Source organism: Thermobia domestica, chromosome 3, assembly GCF_964235325.1.
Source record: "Thermobia domestica chromosome 3, izTheDome1.hap1.1, whole genome shotgun sequence".
In the NCBI taxonomy this organism is placed as follows: Eukaryota; Metazoa; Arthropoda; class Insecta; order Zygentoma; family Lepismatidae; genus Thermobia; species Thermobia domestica.
In genome coordinates this window covers 33,831,505-33,850,529 of record NC_137456.1, presented here as the reverse complement: position 1 = coordinate 33,850,529, position 19,025 = coordinate 33,831,505, and the positions used below count along the sequence as shown (strand labels likewise).

General features: G+C 36.8%; 1 long non-coding RNA gene across 3 annotated transcripts; it reads left to right on the top strand.

Moving 5' to 3' along the window:
• The first annotated feature begins 6,934 nt into the window (after nt 1–6,934).
• On the top strand, nt 6,935–18,642 carry LOC145680257 (uncharacterized). 3 transcript variants are annotated; one of them, XR_014130630.1, is made up of 3 exons: nt 6,935–7,330; nt 14,699–14,897; nt 16,746–18,641. It is a non-coding gene; the product is annotated as an uncharacterized LOC145680257 (long non-coding RNA). The 3 variants fall into 3 exon arrangements; XR_014130631.1 differs by having other exon boundaries at nt 7,249–7,344; nt 16,746–18,642; XR_014130629.1 differs by lacking the exon at nt 6,935–7,330 and having other exon boundaries at nt 11,059–14,897.
• Nucleotides 18,643–19,025: the final 383 nt, after the last annotated feature.

Genomic DNA, 19,025 nt, shown 5'->3' with positions numbered 1-19,025 from the left:
AAACGAACTGCAAAGTGCACTTACTGGAAATTCTACTGTCGTTGTGCTATAATATCTGTGTTGCAAGAAGTGTGACAAAATGAAGGAATCAAAGAGAAAAAGAATTTGGTACTCTCTCCTTCCAAAAAAGAAGTCTCGCCAAGCTAATTCATATGTGTGGTCGATCTCAGAGTATGAAGTTCAGAGACTGGATAGTTAATATTTACCATTCAGGATTACCTTACAACCAATTAAATTCCATTTTCACCTAGCTTGGGCTGGGTTTGGGCAACTCCCTCTTGTGCAGTCGCCTGGACCCAGATCAGGCTCGTATTTATGGACATGTGTCTATTTCCGGATCACTTCGGAATTGATCCTTCGTTAATAACCATTCATGTTCATTACTCTATTTCCTGAATTATCCAGTAATCTTTCTCCTCCAATCCTTTATCTTTCTTCATTCTTTCTCTTTTTCCTTTCTTCTCTGCCTCCCTCTGCTACTCTTCTTTCTCACTCTTCTTTTTCCTAACACTAACAAAACTGAAAAACGGTGTTGTGACGGGGAGTAGTCGCTATCAGCACGGTCAATAAGTTGTTTCGATAGTTTTTTTTTCTTTCTTCGGGAGTCCGATATGGAATGAACATGAACATATACAGAAAGAATAATAATAATAAAATTTATTCATGATTTCAATTATCAGATAGGAGAGTATTGTATTTCTTCCTTACTTCGGGCGACTCCTCCTTCCACCCACGAATAAAATTACCCGTATACATGACAATAGGAAGGTATTTCGTTGAAAAATATGCTTTTTGTAGGATCATTTTAATTTCAGGCATATAGTCATTCTACTCCTTTTCATAATGTAATTAATATAGATGTAAAAACTCCTAAATAGTCATTAGTAGAAAAAGAAGCTGAGTACTATTCAGGAATGAATTGTTGATCATCTCTTAGGGGGAGGATATTTTCGAGAAAATGTACGCATGGAAAATAATAATAATAATAATAATAATAATAATAATAATAATAATAATAATAATAATAATAATAACAGCTACACAAAAAGAATAAAAGTTCTGTGCACCAGACCCCAGGGTATGGATTCAAAATATTTTGGTACCCAGAATCCAAATTTCGAAACCCCAGGACGATTGACCGTGATATTTTTTTAAATGGGCGATAAACATAAACAAACGTAAAACAGCACTTACGTTCTTCGCCCATAAAACAAAGTTGACACGGTCAAATCGTCCTGGAGTTTCGAAATTTGGGTTCTGGGTACCAAAATACATCGAATCAATACCCTGGGGTCCAGTGCACAGAACTTTTATTTATTTTGTGTGGTTGTGTAATAATAATAATACTGTATAAGGAAAAGGAATGAAGACGTACTAAAGGAAGCTAATGAAGGACGACAGATCATGAAGATAATAGGAAAAAAAAGAAACACATGCTTGGACATCTTATTCGGCACTCCGATTGGATCACCATGTTGATAAGGGAAAAGGCAGAAGAAAAACCAGGAAGTGGAAGATCAAGGATAGAAAAATCTATAAGTTTTACGTCCCACAGTTATGCCTGGTAGGTTAAAGGAGCTCTAGTGATGTTGTGAAAAGAAGGAAATGCTGGAATGCAGAAAGTGGAAGGAAACGGGAGAACCCCGAGAAAACCCCCACACATGGTGTTTGTCCTCCACAAAGTTCACTTGGTGCGAGCTGAGATCAAACTAAGGACGCCATGCATTAGAGGTGAACGCTCTACCACTGACCCACCGCGGCCCGATCAGGGATAGATGCAGTTACGAAGAAGAGACCTTATCAAATTATAAAACAGCTCTCCCAGGGGAGAGAAAAGTTTTAAAATTTCCTTCTTGCGCATCAACCTATGATTGAAGTGAGAAAGATTATTATTATTATTATTATTATTATTATTATTATTATTATTATTATTATTATTATTATTATTATTATTATTATTATTATTATTATTATTATTATATCGAGAATATACTTCTGGGTTTCCTCCTTAAAAAATACACACACTATTTCCAATTATGGTTATCCTACTTTTTACAAATTTGTCTTTTTTTTCCTCTGTCTTTCATTCCCATCATGCGATGGGTGAGCCATAGAAGGTGACGCCTTTTCTGTGGCCAGAGTGATCAAATTTGTCTAATTTAATATTGGTTTAAATAGTATTAGTTTTCAAGCTACATATATGAGTTCTTTGACTAACTGAATAGTGCACGCCCCTTCTGGCTCAATCGCCACTATTTAACATTAAATTTCAGATGCCTCGATATACTTGCATAAGTTTATTATTTCTAAAATAAACATTACGTAAAAGGTTAATCAAATTGATATCAAGTTTTTCTGACATTTGTATATTACGCATATCTTTCTTAATTTGCATTACTCACATTACCCCAGAGAACGAACAAATTTTAGAGTTCTGGTTTGAACTTCTCTTACAATAATAAGCAAATATACGAGGAACAAATTTACCATTATTGACGATGCGGAGGGGAGGAGATTTTCTGGACTAGGAAGGAATGTGTGCGGGTGCAGAGCAGAGGTCTGCACGGGCCGGAATTTTCAGCCCGGGCCCGGCCTGTGAATTTACAATGTGAGGCCCGACCCGAGTCCAAAATATGTCTTAGCATTTAGGCCCTAGCCCGGATTGCAGAATCTGGCTCTGTGATAATCAAATGAGCCCGAAATAAGCCCGGATTGCAGAAACTTAATTATTAATGCAAAATTGTATTTTTATTTACAGCAATTCGAGGTTTGATTTTGCAGTTGTGTTTTAAAAGTCCTCCAGAAAGAACGGTGCAATTTGTATCGTTTTACACTATATTTACAAAGTTAGGCCCGAAAAAGTCCGAGAAATATGGTTGTATATTTAAAAATTCACAGCCCGAACCCAGGGGCGTCATTTAGGAGGACAGGGAGAGGCATTTGCCCCCCTCCCGAGTTTGAGATTTATATAATTTTATCAATAGCATAGTAGTAAATCAGTGAAAAACGCGAAATTTTACATATATCAAGGGGTCTTGACCCCCCAAGCCAAATCTGAAATGACGCTACTGCCCGAACCCCTCCCAGGCCCGAAGTGATACATTCTTTGTAGGCCCGAGCACGTGCAGACCTCTAGTGCAGAGGCGTTTCAAGTGGTGGGCGACTGCCCACGGCCTTGCATCTTGAGGGACCTCGCAAAGACCAACGAGCCTAAATCGATTTAGCACTCACTTTTGTCGATGCAACAATAGAAACAAATATGAATTCGGACTTAATTACAGAAAAACAATACGCTTCAAACTAACTTTTCATCTATTCGTATATATTAGATCGCTAGCATACGCGACAGGCGGCGAGTTTATTTTAAAATTGCAATAATGAATGTGTATAAGTCTTTATCGTTGAGATGAATTGTTTTCGATAAATTTTATTATAATAAGCAATTTTTAAAAAAGGGGGCAGGAAGGACTCGTAAACCTTATTCGCCTTCTGTGCAGATGGTATGGTAAAAATCAATACTGGATAATGAAAGTGTAAGTGTAAAGGCTAATATGGAACAGAGAAATAAAAGAGAACTTCTTCAGAAGGGAATTGGGAGGGGAGGGGATGAGAGTACAATGCTGTGACACTTAAAATGCGTCTTGATTTGTATACTTCAACAAACTTTTCTTATTAGATTACGCAATTTCTAGTTTCTTACTCCGATTATTCAAAGTATTCAAATGTTCTCGGAGGGAGTGACCGCCCCTCCCTTTAATCCGTCCGTGGTGTCATTCAGTTTGGCTTTTCGCTACTAATTCAAAGTGCTTTCCGAAACAAGTTGTCTTCTTGTGACAGCAGGGGGTGGAAGAAACAAACAAACCGTGAAAGGAAGAAAGAAGAGGTTTTGGGCTCTTCCAGTCCAGACCATTCTAACCACTGAGAAGTGAGAATCACAACGTGATTTTTCTGGTAAGAGCGTCCTTTTAAAAGCAGCTAACAAGCAAACAGATGGTCAGCCCTCTCCCCTCTGCAGCATACTTGTTATTCTCTGTTGCCAAACTTACTGAAGAATATATTGCAATTAATCTAACGCATGTAACGTAAATTGGAGACCGTGGTTGGATTTATATGGGTCTTGTGTATTTGTATTAAAAATTTCAAGTTATTACCTGCAATACTTTGTTAGAAATTACCATATTAAATTTTACATGTTATCAAATGGAGAGTTAGAAACCTAAGCGGAGATGGTAGGAGATCCCCTTAACTGTAGATCCTAGGGGAGGGAGAGGGAATTGGGACGTATAAATAAAAACTAATAAAACCTAATAACTTTTGAACCACCCAACCAATCTCGATGAAACTTTTTATGAGGCCTTGGGTGTTTTTTTTATCGTCTCACTTTGACGAACCAACCTAAGGGTGGGGGAGAGGGATATATATATATATATATATATAATGACTGCCTTTGTGAGTTCGTCACTCTTGGAACCACCCGACCAATCTCAATCAAATTTTGAACATGAGTTTAGGGGCAGGGATTACTTTAGGCTATTCACTCAGGTTGCAACGTAGGGGTGGGAGAGGGAGAGAAATTTTAAAATGATCAAAATTGACTGGTATTAGTGTTGAATCCATAGTTTTCGGTGTAGATGAAAGAAACAGTGACACTTCTGATAGTGTTTCATTCCAAGATCAGCCCTGATTGTTGGGGAGGGGGAGGGTACATTACTGGCCAGTTTCGACTTCTTGTTTCGGGCCATTTTCGACGTGAAAGCTCATGGACAAAAATTTTCCTACTCGGACTTTACTTTTGGATTCATTTAAACATATCTTAATTAATCTAATTAGCTTTCTCGGTATTTCAAGTTCTGTAAGAACGTTGTTTCTATCCTAACCGAGTCGTACGCTTTTCTAAAATCAATAAAGAGTTGATGTACCCGGGTATTGTATTCCCACTTTTCTTCGAGTATTTGGCGAATGGTAAATATTTGGTCGATAGTTGATCGATTTCGTCTACATCCGCACTGATAATCTCCAATAATTTCATCTGCGTATGGGTTCAGTCTTGCTAATAGAATATTTGAAAGGATTTTATAGGATGTTGACAGAAGAGAAAGGCCTCCATAATTATTACAGTCAGTTTTGTCGCATTTCTTGTGAATTGGAACAATGATTGATTCTTTCCATTCTTGTGGCAATTCTTCCTTGTTCCAGATAAGGAGAATGAGTTTGTGTATTTTGTTCCACAATTTTTCGCCTCCAGCAAAAATTAACTCAGCCGGAATTTCAGCTACACCCGGAGATTTGTGTTTCTTTAATTTCTTTATAGCAGTTTCTACTTCTATTCGGTTGGGTTCTGGAATATACGGTTCTGCGGTGTGTATCTCCTTTTCTCCACCCACACTAGTTTTTGGTTGTGTGTTAAGCAAATCGTCAAAGAAATCTTTCCATCTATTTAAGATGCTATCTGTGTCAGTGAGAACTGTTCCGTCAGCTTCCTTTAATGTATAAGCACGAGGTTGATAGCCTTTCTTAAATACGTTGATTTCCTTATACATGTCCCGGATGTTTTTATTTTTACTATTATATTCAAGTTCCTTATTTTTAGCTTTCAGAAAATCGCGTTTCTTTGTTCTAAATGTTTTGGAAGTTTCCCGCCTGATATCTGCGAAATTTTGTGTAGTTATTTCATTCGGATTTTGTAGCCAGCCTTACTTTGCCTGTTTTCTCTTCTCTGCTAGTTTTGTGCATTCCTGGTCGAACCATGGTTTGTTCCTACGTATTTCCGCGTGTCCCAATTTTTCTTTCGATGAAATTTTACTGCAATCTCTAATTTCAATCAAGGTATCGTCAACACTATTGCACTCCGAAATTTCTAAAGCAGAGAATCTATTCGAAACTTCAATCTGGTATTTCTCTCTTACCTGGCTCTCTTCTAATTTCTTTAAATTGAATCTTTCCGTTTTCGGACAATGAATATTACCTTTATTCAACGACAACCTATTATTGCTGCTTCGTATTATTGCTGCTACCAGGTAGTGGTCAGTGTCACAATCAGTCCCTCTAAACGAGCGGACATCAATTATGCTAGATTGCCTTCTTCTATCTACTAAAACGTGATCAATTTGATTATGTGTTTTTCCGTCTGGTGATGTCCAAGTATATTTATGAACGTCGCGATGTGGGAATTTTGTACTCTTCACGATTAGGTTTTTGGATGTTGCAAAGTTCACGAGTCTAACACCGTTGTCATTACTTTCCTTATGCAGACTTTCGTTCCCTATAATCGGTTTGAAAATATCGTCTCGTCCTACCTTCGCATTGAAGTCCCCTAATAGAATTTTCATATGGTATCGCGGGAGTTGGTCAAATATCCGTTCCACTTCTTCGTAAAACTGTCTTTTATATTGTCATCCTTATCTTCAGTTGGGGCATGTACAAGGGCGGATCTAAGGGGGGCTATAGGAGCTATAGCTCCCCCCTGGACCCTCAGGTGTACACTGGATAAAATGGACTTCAATCCTGTTTTATACAGGATAAAGCGGAAAACTATGGTTTAGCCCCTCCCTTGATCATATCCTGGATCCGCCACTGTATATATATATATATATATATATATATATATATATATATATATATATATATATATATATATAAATTTATTAATTATTATTCAATTTGTGGCCTCATACAATTTAATATTCAGGAATAATCTCCAAAGAAATGTTCAAAATTAAGTTGCAGAGCTATTATTATTATTATTATTATTATTATTATTATTATTATTATTATTATTATTATTATTATTATTATCATCGAAGTTGCGTTAGGAAACTCATCGACTCGATCGACTTTATTCTGCCTGATTGTCCATCTGTCCTTCTCTTCCACGATAATTATCAGGAAATTTATTCGATTCTTGGTGTGTGCTTCCCCAGATAGCACGAATACTTGCGGCAAATTTTTGTTTCGTTTAGTGGAGCAAACAATCTGAAAGTTTGCGAAGGCAAAATTTCTTAATATTTATTAAAAGCTTTCAATATGATCTGCAAATTTTCACTGATTTGCAAATATAAATTCACCACTGCAATTAACTTGCATCTTTTTTGAAAATATAACATTGAAAGTTTACCGTCGCCAAGGATCTTGTAAAATAGAGGATCTGCCTTTATATATCTTCATAAAGAATGAAGCCAAAAAAACATCCGAGCATCGGCACGTCTAATTGGCTACTCTCGTTACCGCCATATTTGTTGACACAAAACATTGCTATCTTCATAGGAAGAGATGTACTGTGTCTGTCGTTTATTTTTAAAGTATTAAAGTGCAGGTGATATCCATTTAGGTGGTAAGAGAACCTAAGTAACACTTCGTTCCATTAGAAAAACTGTAATCGTCATACTGAAATTATTGTATGTGCTTTTGATTTAAATTTTGTGACAAGCTATGTATCTGAATGGATATGTTTATTTACATGTTCTTAGTAGAAGTATGTATTCCGACTTAACATTCGACAATTCATCACAGTAACTCGGAAACAAGTAATAAAGTTAGTGTTATAAATGAAATAATACAGAGAGAATTAATAAGTACTGAAGTTAACAATAAGTGACAAGAACATGGAGAAGTTTCTAGAACATTTCCCCGTATATAGGTTACGAGCTAGGTTCGTTCCTTTCTGTACCAAAATTCAATATTTCATTTACATAATATTGCCGAGCGAGTGAAGGCGAGTTAGAGCCCCACAGGGCACGTCATTTTCTGTGTTTATTACTGCTAAATGGGAAGGGGGTCTAGTGTTCTAGAACCTTGCCAAGAACCTGCGATTTAGAGAGAAGTAGGATTCACTCGAGCAGACGGTTCTACAAAATGGAAAATTTGTAGGTAGAATATGATGTGGAACATGTTTCGCGAAGGAATGAGAATGTGAATACAAGTTATTACTGTCAGTGCACAGCATATTGAAATGAATTTTGAGTGATAGTGAGATTATTGTAAATGTAAGTGTGTTCTTCAACTATCCTTGTTTATGCGTATACCCCCGTCGCTGACGCGTCAGCTACCTGTGCACGTCCCTTCTCGCTGACGATCGGGCTCCACTGTTGCGCTTCTGCCCTGGCTCGTTGAGTAGCATTCGTGCTTTTTAGTAGCCACCTAGCACCACGTGGTTCGTATTTTATGCACTGTAGTTTTTTGCTATGTGTCGACACTATTTACAGAGTCCTCCTGAAGTAGATCTCCAAGTAATTAAGGTTCTAGATTACTGGTCCCCTGTGTAGGTTAGTGGCTGGGTTGATTTCCTTCTGTACGAAAGTTTATACATTTAATTTTCACAGTATTGCCGAGCGAGCGTTAGCGAGTGAAGGGGGATAGAGCCAGGTTTTTTTTCGGGTTTTTTCGAAATATTTCAATGTCTTTGAGGTAAAAGTGTTGAAATGTGATTTATATTTGAAGATTGTCATTGTCACAACTTGCAACAATTTTCTACTCACTGCTGTTTCGAGAAAATTGCCGCCATTTTGAAATTTTACATTCGATTTGTGGGAAAATCTATACAGCAAATTTAGCGTATCTCGTGCTTCCACCGTCGAAATTTCAACTTAAAGGACTGAAAATTGCGCTTCGTAGCGCGGATACTCGCTGTTTTGAAAAAATGGCTGCCATTTTGACATTTTACGTTGGTATGCCGCCAAAATCTATACAGGAAATTTAGTGTCTTGTGCTTGTACTCTGAAAATTTTAACTTAAAAGGCCGAAAGTTGTAACCTGTAGTGTGTGTGGTAGAGGCAGACAAACAAGTTGAGTTGATTTTGTGTTTAATGTCCCTTTCAGCAGCGAGGCTATATGAGACGGGACCTCCTGATTAACATGGAATCCGAACCACAAGATCTCCCTCCGGGGAGCAAACCCGGATCTCCCACGCCGAAGACACATACACTAACCGCTTAACCATGAAGGAGCTCGGCAGACAAACGAACACATGTAGATCAATTCATCTACAAGCCTGACTGAAGTTCGGCAAATGTGAATACCAAAAGGGGTCTATTAATTTAAAACAAAAATGCACTTCATGTTATATGAAATAAATAAATGTTTCAAAATGTCTTGTATGAAATTAACATCTTCCAGCGTAAATAATCATCCCATATTTTTTGTCATGAGAATACGGGACACCTCAGACTCCCCCCCCCCCCTTCCCCATCAACTTTCCAACACAATGCAACTAACTGTAGTCTGGTTATGAACAAAAGTATAATAGGCTGCGGTGGCTCAGTTGAAGAGGGTTCACCTCTGGTGCATGGTGTCCCTAGTTCGATCCCAGCTCGCGCCAAGTGAGCTTTGTGGTGGACAAACACCTTGTGTGTGGGTTTTCTCGGGATTCTTATATTTCCTCCCACTGTCTTCATTATTAACTTCTTTAAAAAATACAAAAATTAAATCAGTATGTTTTAATTAACATTAAGAAAATTAACAGTTCGTCTGATTCCTTTGTTTCCTAGCTTTCTTATATAATACAAAAATTAGATCAGAAGTACAAGCATCGTGAACAAGCGAAAAATCAATCCATGACGAGGTTAGGCAACAAATGCCACAAACGCATTAAACTATTTAATTTAGATGAATAAATAAGATAGAGATAGATAATATACAGATAAATGAAATGAGATAAAGATAAAAGTGTAGGAAATGTATATACCTTGATTCGCTCTTAGTTTTCGGTGCCTAGCTTACTTTATATGTCGTAAATTGTGATTTTTACTATGTACCTCGCGCCCAAACGTACAGCGCCGAAACGTCCGCGCCCAAATGGTGGCGCACAAACGTTCTGTTCCGGAATATAATAGATGAAAGTTCACTAAGCAGCAGCTGCTTTTCTCTGTTCGTACCCCACAATTACTTGTACGGACTGAAGATGCCTAAAAACTTAAGATGTGCTATAAAAATGCTTTACAGGAAAACAATATGGAAATTATTTAAATCAGTGGTACAATCTACCTACAATATTCTTCACGCGTTTAGCAATATTTATTTACATGGTTGTATTTGCCAAAATTACGTTCGTCAGTTTAATCTGATAAAAAGCTGATTTTTCTCCTGATTTCACAATTTTATGACCTAGCTTCTGAAAAAGATTATAATTCTTGTTAACTTATCGAATGTGTTGTTGGACAAAAGGTCAGTCATCTTCCCTGTGTTTGTAAATGTAGAAACATTCAAAAGTTTTTTTTTTTAATGTACCAGAGAGTATCCGAGTTCCCATAAAGTGCAATGGAGGATGTAGCATTTTAAATTTCGCTCGCCATTAAGTCGAACAGGGTGGTGTAATGACTTCCTCGAAACAGCGTACTGTTCATTCACTAATTACAGGATTTCCAGCCAATGTCAATTTTTTTTGTTTGTTTTTTACTTTTCGAATAAACTGATATTGATAGCAGAAATGGAACGGAGTTAAAAAAACGGGAAATTACCCTGTCCGGACTAAATTTACGGGGACGCGGGACACTCGGGCCCAAAAACGGGACGTATGGCAGGCTTAAGCGCAAAATAATTAGTTTTATTGTTGAAGTATTCATTTCCAATCCTTCTGCGTTTAATTTCCCGAGCACTTCTTTCACGGCGTGTACATCAAAACTTCCACTAGTACGGAAATTTGAACTCAGCACTTGAAATAGTAAGCGTTACCTAGTCTTCAGAACCCCGAGCATTAAGCTTCTTAAATTTGGCAAGAATTTTTACGCTATTGCTGGTGTTGATTCTACAGAATAATTATTTGAATAGTAGCAACAAATGACTGAACTAAACTGTTATTGTTGGAAAACCAAATTTTAGTTGAAGAAACTTGTGTTTCACATCCAAGGTAAGAAATAATGCTAATAGCTTTACATATGTACTATTAGTACCGGCACCTATGACCTTAAACCCGTCAAATGTATGAGTGATAACGTCCCTTGGTGTCGACGAGCACACTATTCACGGAAAATATTTTCTAAAGTACAAAATTGCTTATTGTACTTCAAATAGGCTTTCAGCATAATCCATACATTAATTTGTTCTATAACTATCTCAAGCTAAGGTATTTTTTAAAAAATTCATTCAGTGCATTCAGAACTTTATGAAGATCGTATGTTGAATGTTGTTGTCTACCTTAACGTGAAAGCCTCTAATTCGCCCAAGGAAAGTAAAATCTGATGAAAATCACTTACAATGTGATCACCTTAGTTGTACCAATCATATATTAACAAATAGGTCAAAAACCCAGGTGGGTTTTAAAGTGGGGTTTTTCAGGTGGGTCCAACCCGAAAAAACCCACTGGGTTTTTTCGGGCTGGGCCCACTTGGGCAAACCCTGGTTAGAGCCCCGCAGGGCACGTTGTTTTCTGTCTTTATTACTGCTAAATGGAAAGGGGGACCAGTAATCTAGAACCTTGCCTTCTCATTTAGTGCATACTCTGCGAAAAGACACACATAGCTCCATGCGAGCCGACTATTTGGGTGGTCCGGGGCTCCAGCATCGGCAAGATTTTTAGTTTGGACCCAGGTTTGAACCCGTTTCTCTTACGTTTAAGTCACAGTCAGCCGTCTTACCGACTGAGCTAGGGTATCCCCAAATTATCATTATAGTACCGGTATATTTTACTTATCACAGCAGAGCCCTTTATGATAGTGTTCATAAAAGACTTTAACTAGAAGGAAATGAATCATAAAATATCGATACTCGCCTGAAAACATATAACACGTCTGCGCCGTAGCAAAGCTCTAACCTAACCTGAAAAGGTAAGAAATGTGTCAAAATTTGGTAGAACCGTCTGCTCGAATAATGCCAAAAGTAGTAAGAAAGCTGATCTTCCGCAGGTAGCGTCCCCGAATTAGACCTTCAGTTTTTTAACCTTAAACCAGTTTTTAACGTTGTATTGCTATTTATTTGTTATTATTTTAACATATGTTGCCTATAATTAGCTACTCCTCTTTCATTTTCATCGTTCACTGTTAACATTTAATCATAAATAATTCTTGTTTTCATGCTTTCTGTGCTTTATGCTAGTGTAAATTCATCTGTATTATATTACTGCACAAAATTAATTACTTTCTCATGCTTCCCACTAGCGCTTAACAACACTCTACTAATGTAAGTATACTTTTAGATGGGGCGTTGGGAGCGGAGTTTCCTATCAAATACATGTCCGTGGGACAAAAATCCAGAACACATACAAATATACTACCTGTACTAGGTTGCTACACAACGGGATGATTATATTCGTGAAACATAAACTCGTTTTAGTAGGAAATGCACTGTTTCTGTCTTAAAGAGTGTTTAAATAAGGATTTGTAATGAAATATTCAGACTGACTTCAGGAGAGCTGAGTATAACTACAGCGTGTGCAGGTATATCATAAAACAGCACTATATATAACAGAATCGACTTAAAAGCACAAACCAACTTGTGTTATGTGGTCATTAAAAACCAAGATTGCTATCTGAGGCAGGCAGGGGAATACTAGCCGTAGTGAGGCTTTGTGTAGGGAGCAGGCGCGTTACTGACCGTGTCTATACACATAAATGGTAATGGAAAGACGTTTTATGTTTCATGAAAGCATGTGCCCTATAGCCATATGCAACTGGCACAGCTTTGTGAGAGTTGTGTGTTCAATGATCACTTTGTACCAAGAATGCAAATAGGCAACAAAATGTTACTAGCCCAACAAAAAAACCAGCCTACTTGCTCACATTCCATTAGAAATCGTGGCTATTGTTTAACTTTAGGGAGGCCAGGATTTTAACCGAATTTTCCCGATATTCTATTCACATTCGGATAGGTGAGGTTAAATACATTTAATTCAGACAGTTGCCGAGCGAGCGTTAGCGAGTAAAGGTGGTTTGGAGTCACACAAGGCACGTTGTTTTTTGTCTTCGTTAGTTTCCCGACCCCCCATTACTAAAGATTTACCAAAATAATTTATTTACGTTTAAAATAAATAATAGCGATTTTAAAAACTCGCTCGGGGCGAGTGTTTATTAGCATCAGTGCTTTGTACACTGTCTTTATATAACACTTTATTTCATGTCTTTCTTATGGAGTATTACCTGGTAAACGCCACACTTTTCATTTCGAATTTTGCCTTACTATACATGCAAGAGGTAAGACCCCGATATATTTTTATTACTTGTACGATCTTATTGTGTAATCAAGTAATATATATTTCTTCCGTACATTTTTCAACTGCATGCCCGCATTACATGGAATGGCATCTAAACTTTTGCCCCATTTCACCATATTTGGTTCAGATAATACTCGCTTTTCAGTTCCTGCTCTCCATTTACGTGTCCCCTCCATTACTGGAGCATACATGTTCTAAGTTAAGGGTTGGTTTTAGACAAGATAAATGAATTAGTAAGATAGTGGGTTTGAAACTGCCATATTATGCTCTATGTACCTAATATTGCCACAATACCGAATTCATATAGTCCAGAATTTAACTTTTTTTAAAACATAAATTATCATCATACGGTGTTGATCATCAGGGTTTTTTTCTTTTCTTTTTTTTTTTTTTAATACATGCATTCCCTTGATATCGAGCGGACCGACCTTCTTTGCGCTTCCCAGACGTGAATAGGTCCAATGCTAGCTTCTAGTAACTACCTAGCCCAAACAGGTAGATATTTTTTGCATAATTGCGCCCAGCATTATCTGTAGAGATGCAACAACACCATCTGTCGGCGAACACTTAAAACAGTCCTATTTTGTGTGTGTACGCAAGGATAAGACTATTTGTATGTTGTGTGATGTGAAGTTAAATTAAAACAGAAACCTACAGCAAAGTTGAGAATTGAGAAGAATCGGGTTATCTTCAATTTCTGAAATATAATGCTTTACATACTCTTCTTCATAAATGAGAAACTTATCAGTGCTCTACGCTAATTCCAATTTTTATTATTGTTATTGCATGAATTTAAAAAGTTCTGACAAGTTGTGTTTCGCATAAAATTAGTGTAATAAGTTTCAAACCTGAGATATGATTGAATGTCGGAATTAAATGTAGTTTCATTGTCCATGTGTATGAGAAAGCTTCCAGTGAAAGAAGATATCAGTAAAGCACACTGTCATTATATGATAAAGAGGAAGCGGAAAAGATCGATAGATAGGTTAAACTTGATATGTAAGAGAGTTTCCCAAGTAAAGCTATGATTATACTTTCCAAAATTAGAATATAGAATAACTTATTCAAATCCAAGTCCGCGCATAGTGTAGCAGTAGATTACTTTGGGGAGGGGGGGACAAATAGCAAGACCGGGTAATAATCTGCGTTGTCAGCCTTTTATGGGTAAAGTTCTGTATTTGTAATAACAATTACAACTAATCTGAATAATGTTCCTTTTTCACGTCTTCCAAACTTACATGCAACGTAGAAAATTACAGAAATAGATTTTTAAAAATACAGAATCAGTTTAGTTAAAAAAGATATTTTCACACCATTGTTGTTACCAAAGAAGAAAAGAAATTCTACGTGAAAAGCTGCATAAGAGAAAAAATGTTAAGCCCTATGCACGATGAAGAGTACCCTTGGGAGTATGGAAATATAGGCTAAAAATACCTGAAATAGAAACATTATTATTATTATTATTATTAAAGTGTGTTCCATAAGCTCAATAACCAATTCTATATTCGTATTGTATAATCTGAATTTCTAATGGTAGTTTTGTACATTTTTTAATTGAAGGATACCTAAGAAGAAAGAATTGCGTGAAGCCTGGATTAGGTCTATTTGACGGAAAAACTTGACTCCTAGTGCTGGTAGTGCACTTTGTTCTGTACATTTCCGAGAAGATGACATTGATAGAACGTCCCTCTCTTGTGTGAGAATTCGCGAAAATGCAGTTCCATCTGTATTTCCTGCTTTTCCAAAGTATTTGCAGAAGGTATATTCAGTTTCTTTATTTTTATTTATTTATTTGAACCTTGATAATTTTATACATTATCATCACTAGAAAGATCAAAGATTTCTCTTGACTCCTGGTGAAATTATAGCGAACTGGTTCATAATAGTTTTGCTATATTAAATATCTTGAACTAGGAAATAAATAACTGAATAAAACAACATTTATTTTAAAATAATGTGACAGTTTCGCCAACTAACTGAAAATATTGGCTTCATCAAACACTGTAAAAAAAAAAAAAAGCATTACTATACATTTATAACCTAAAGTATACGTTGGAGATTTAGGGGAGGGTGCAAGTGAGTTGAGTGTTCCAAGAAAGGGAACGTTTTAGAGATATAAGGAAATTACATAAGTTGCTTGTAGGCTCATTGTGTCCGTATGCTACGTACATAAATGTGATCTGTCACGAACAAAACAACATATTATTACAATGAATACTAAGCCGTTTAGGAAGCTAGGAGTTAAAAGAACTCGTTCAGGATTGGTGCAAAATTCTTTGATTTTTAGTGGTAATGAATGTACTAAATATTACTGGTATTAAGACGCAAACTGGGTTGTGACTTAATTCGCATTGTCTTAAAAGTATATGGGGAGGAGAGGCAGGGTTTTAATACAGTGGCTAATTATAATATCCAACGCTGAGGGACGTATCTTAATTGATTTTCTGTATTTTAGTACATGCTTGTCTGTATGTCTGTAAGAGGGTTGGCAAAAACCATGGTTTTTATTGAAAAAAGTTTTTTCTTTGGGGTTTATACTTTTTTTTTAATAATTTGCTCTGTGTATTTATATTACATATGGGCAGAGATAAGTTTGCTTCACCTTGGTGTTATTTTGCAACTACCGGGTTATGCTGGAAGGGGTCACATAAACTTAGAGCGGAGTCCAAACCGTTTTTCGACTTACATCCGAAACAAATTGTCCTCCATTTGAACTCGAAACCGGGACTAATTGGCCACAAATGCGGTACGTTTGCCGACTCACTCACGAAGGACTCCTGTTAAAAATACGTTGTACTGATCTTTACATACTTTTAATACATTTGTCTAATTGTCTTTTGAGGACCAGAAGATAAACGTGTGCACAAGTGAAACCATTATAGAAAATTACATATGGACAATTTCAAAATACTGGAGAGTACAGAAGAACTAATTAATTTCAAGTTAGTTCTTGGGGGCCGCGGTGGCTCAGTGGTAGAGCGTTCACCTATGGTGCTAGGGGTCCCGGGTTCGATCCCAGCCCCCGCCAAGTAAACTTTGTGGTGGACCAACACCGTGTGCGTGGGTTTCCTCGGGGCTCTTCCGTTTCCTCCCACTTTCTTCATTCCACCATTTTCATTCATTATTCATCATCAGTCTCCTTTAGCCTAACCGGCATAATCGTGGGACGTAAAACTCAAAGATTTCATTTCCAAACTAGCGGAAAAACGTAATATGAAAAAGCTGCACAAGCTGAAGCGCTGGAGCTAGAGAAACGAAATTTGCTCTGATGATGTATCATGAAGGGTAGTTTATTAAACAATAGCGAAATTTTCAAAACGTTACCGTTTTTAATAAAAAAATAAGCACCAAGTATCGGAAGCAAAACAACTTAGGTGATTTATTCGGCCATCTGTTGAAGGAATTATGCACTTCACGTTGTAATTCCATATCATTGCTGCAACAGAGGATAGTTTTTTTTACTTTAATGTCACTTGGCACTGTAGCATCCGTGATCCTCAGATATTTCCTTGTCAATACGTGAGAAATTGACTCTCGCCTTAATTATATCATGTTGATAATCGAATGTTATAGCACAAATGCACAATACTTTGAATTTTCATTTCAGAGAAGGCAGAAGCAGTACTCCAGTTTCCTTGGATGAGAGCGAGAACACTACTCGAGTTTCAGTGGATGAGAGCGAAAGCACTACTCGAGTTTCAATGGATGAGAGCGGAACTGCTACTTGAGTTTCATTTGAGGAAAGCAGAAGCACTATTAGAGTTACTCTGGATGAGAGAGCATCCTCATCTGGAGGTGGCACTCTCAGCAGCACGCAGTCCCAGCTTCCAACGGAAGAATAGTGTACGAAATATTTGTAACTATTTGTAAGAAGTAATCCAAACAACTTAAGACTTTGTTCATATATTTTTGAAACTGCATGGTGATAAGTCTGTGTTGTGCATTTAGTTTTTGTTGGGTGCTAATTTTGAAGGAGAGTTATACGTAAAGTGAGAGTCGTTTAGCGTGTATGCGTAACGGAAGAACAGTGATTGCGAAATATTTATAACTATTTATAAGAAGTAATCCGGACAATTTAAGAGACTTGTTTATATATGGTTGAAACCGCACACGGTTGATTAATCTCCTTTGTACATTTAGTTTTTGTTAGGTGATAATCAAGGAAAGTTACTCATAATGAAAAGAGAGTCGTTTAGCTTGTATGCATATGAAACAAGAGTTAATGTTTACCATCGGGGTAGTTATCAACAAAGACGCATTGTACAGTTTCCAGTAATATAACGTTTGTTCATACACGAGATGATTTGCAGCATCTGTGCTGTAGGTAGTCTGCTATATTATGAACTGGAAGATAGGCATCATTCAAATACCTCATTCACTTTTTTTTTTTTTTTTTGTTTGTTTTTGTTTTTTGTGCAAACTTGTAGTTACATTAAAATTGGACAAAATGGTCGTATGGTATTTTGTGAGCTGGTCAATGGTATCGGCAGAGAAGGGATTTATAAACCTATCAGTTGGTATGACTCAAGCAGCTTGTAACTGCTAAGAAAAGTTACCCCCAAAAATATTTAACTATTTTTAGGCAAAAGGGTGTATAGTGTGAAGTATTTTTATAATTGAGTATATGGGAAACTGCATGGTACGAATGGATTTTTAGGTACATTGTACTCACCCCACGGACCTGGATTTTTGACAGCATCGACTAAAGGATGAAGACCGGCATATAATAATTAAAAACCACGATGGAGTGTTTTATAGTTTGTGACCTCAGTTCCAGATAAAGGATGAGAAGTGGAGAATTTTAACGTGTAGCAAAATATTCCTCACCAAATAACTCTCCAACTTCCTACCTCAAATCGCCTCCGAATTTGCACCAAGCAAGGCGACCATATATAAAACACAACCGGATGTTTTTGTTTCTCAACATAAGATAGTATTTAGCTGAAGTGACGGATTGCAAATAAGAATTTTGAAAATTAATCCTGTATCGTGCAGGTGCTATGCAACCAGTTTGTGAGAGTGATGACTGGGTCGCTTCTCGATCAAGTGTGTCTATACGCCAGATATTGACACACGTTTGTTTCTGGATGCATGTTCCGATAATTTCCGGGTGTGTTCCCGGCGAAAAAGCTTCCGGGTGTGTTCTATTTGTGCTTGATGCGAAATCAGGTTGAAGGTTGCACAGTTCGAAATTTTGATATTTTCTTCCATTTTCGCACAATTTTCAAACTCAAAAAGTTGTGAAGAGGCATCAGATATTGGCATCTGGTACTAAGTATTATTATATATATACAACAATTTGCTTTTTTCAACTTTTTTTTTCTCTAAAACAGTTTTTGTTAATCCCCTTATGCATTCTGTAATATGATCACTGAGTATTGTTATAGTTTGTAGAACATTGTCATTCTAAAGTCAAAATCAAGCAATAAATATATAATGCCCTTTATTTACCGTATAGTATTTTTTAATGTTTCATCCTAATATTCTTATAGGTGCCTTCCATTTCAATTCAGGCAGAGCATGTACCATCACCATCTCAGATATTGTTGAAACTTTTTTTATAGCAACTAGACATGTTTTTAACAGACCCATATTTTTTTGTTTTGTCGAAAAAAATTTTCCCGCAAGTAATGGGCCATCAAAAACGGGGAGTACAATTTATGAATTGTAGAAGACATGGACAATGGTCAATTTCGGAGCCTCACCATTCGGCTATGGAGACAGATAGAGTTATAATTCTTGTTGTGGTATGTACATAGAGATATAAATAAACTATATTTTATTATAGTTTGGTTTGCGCATGCGTATCTTTTTGTACATAAATTAACAAATGAACGTCAATTTATCTGAAAAGTCGAAGTTTGCGAATTTTTTTCGAGCACTTCCG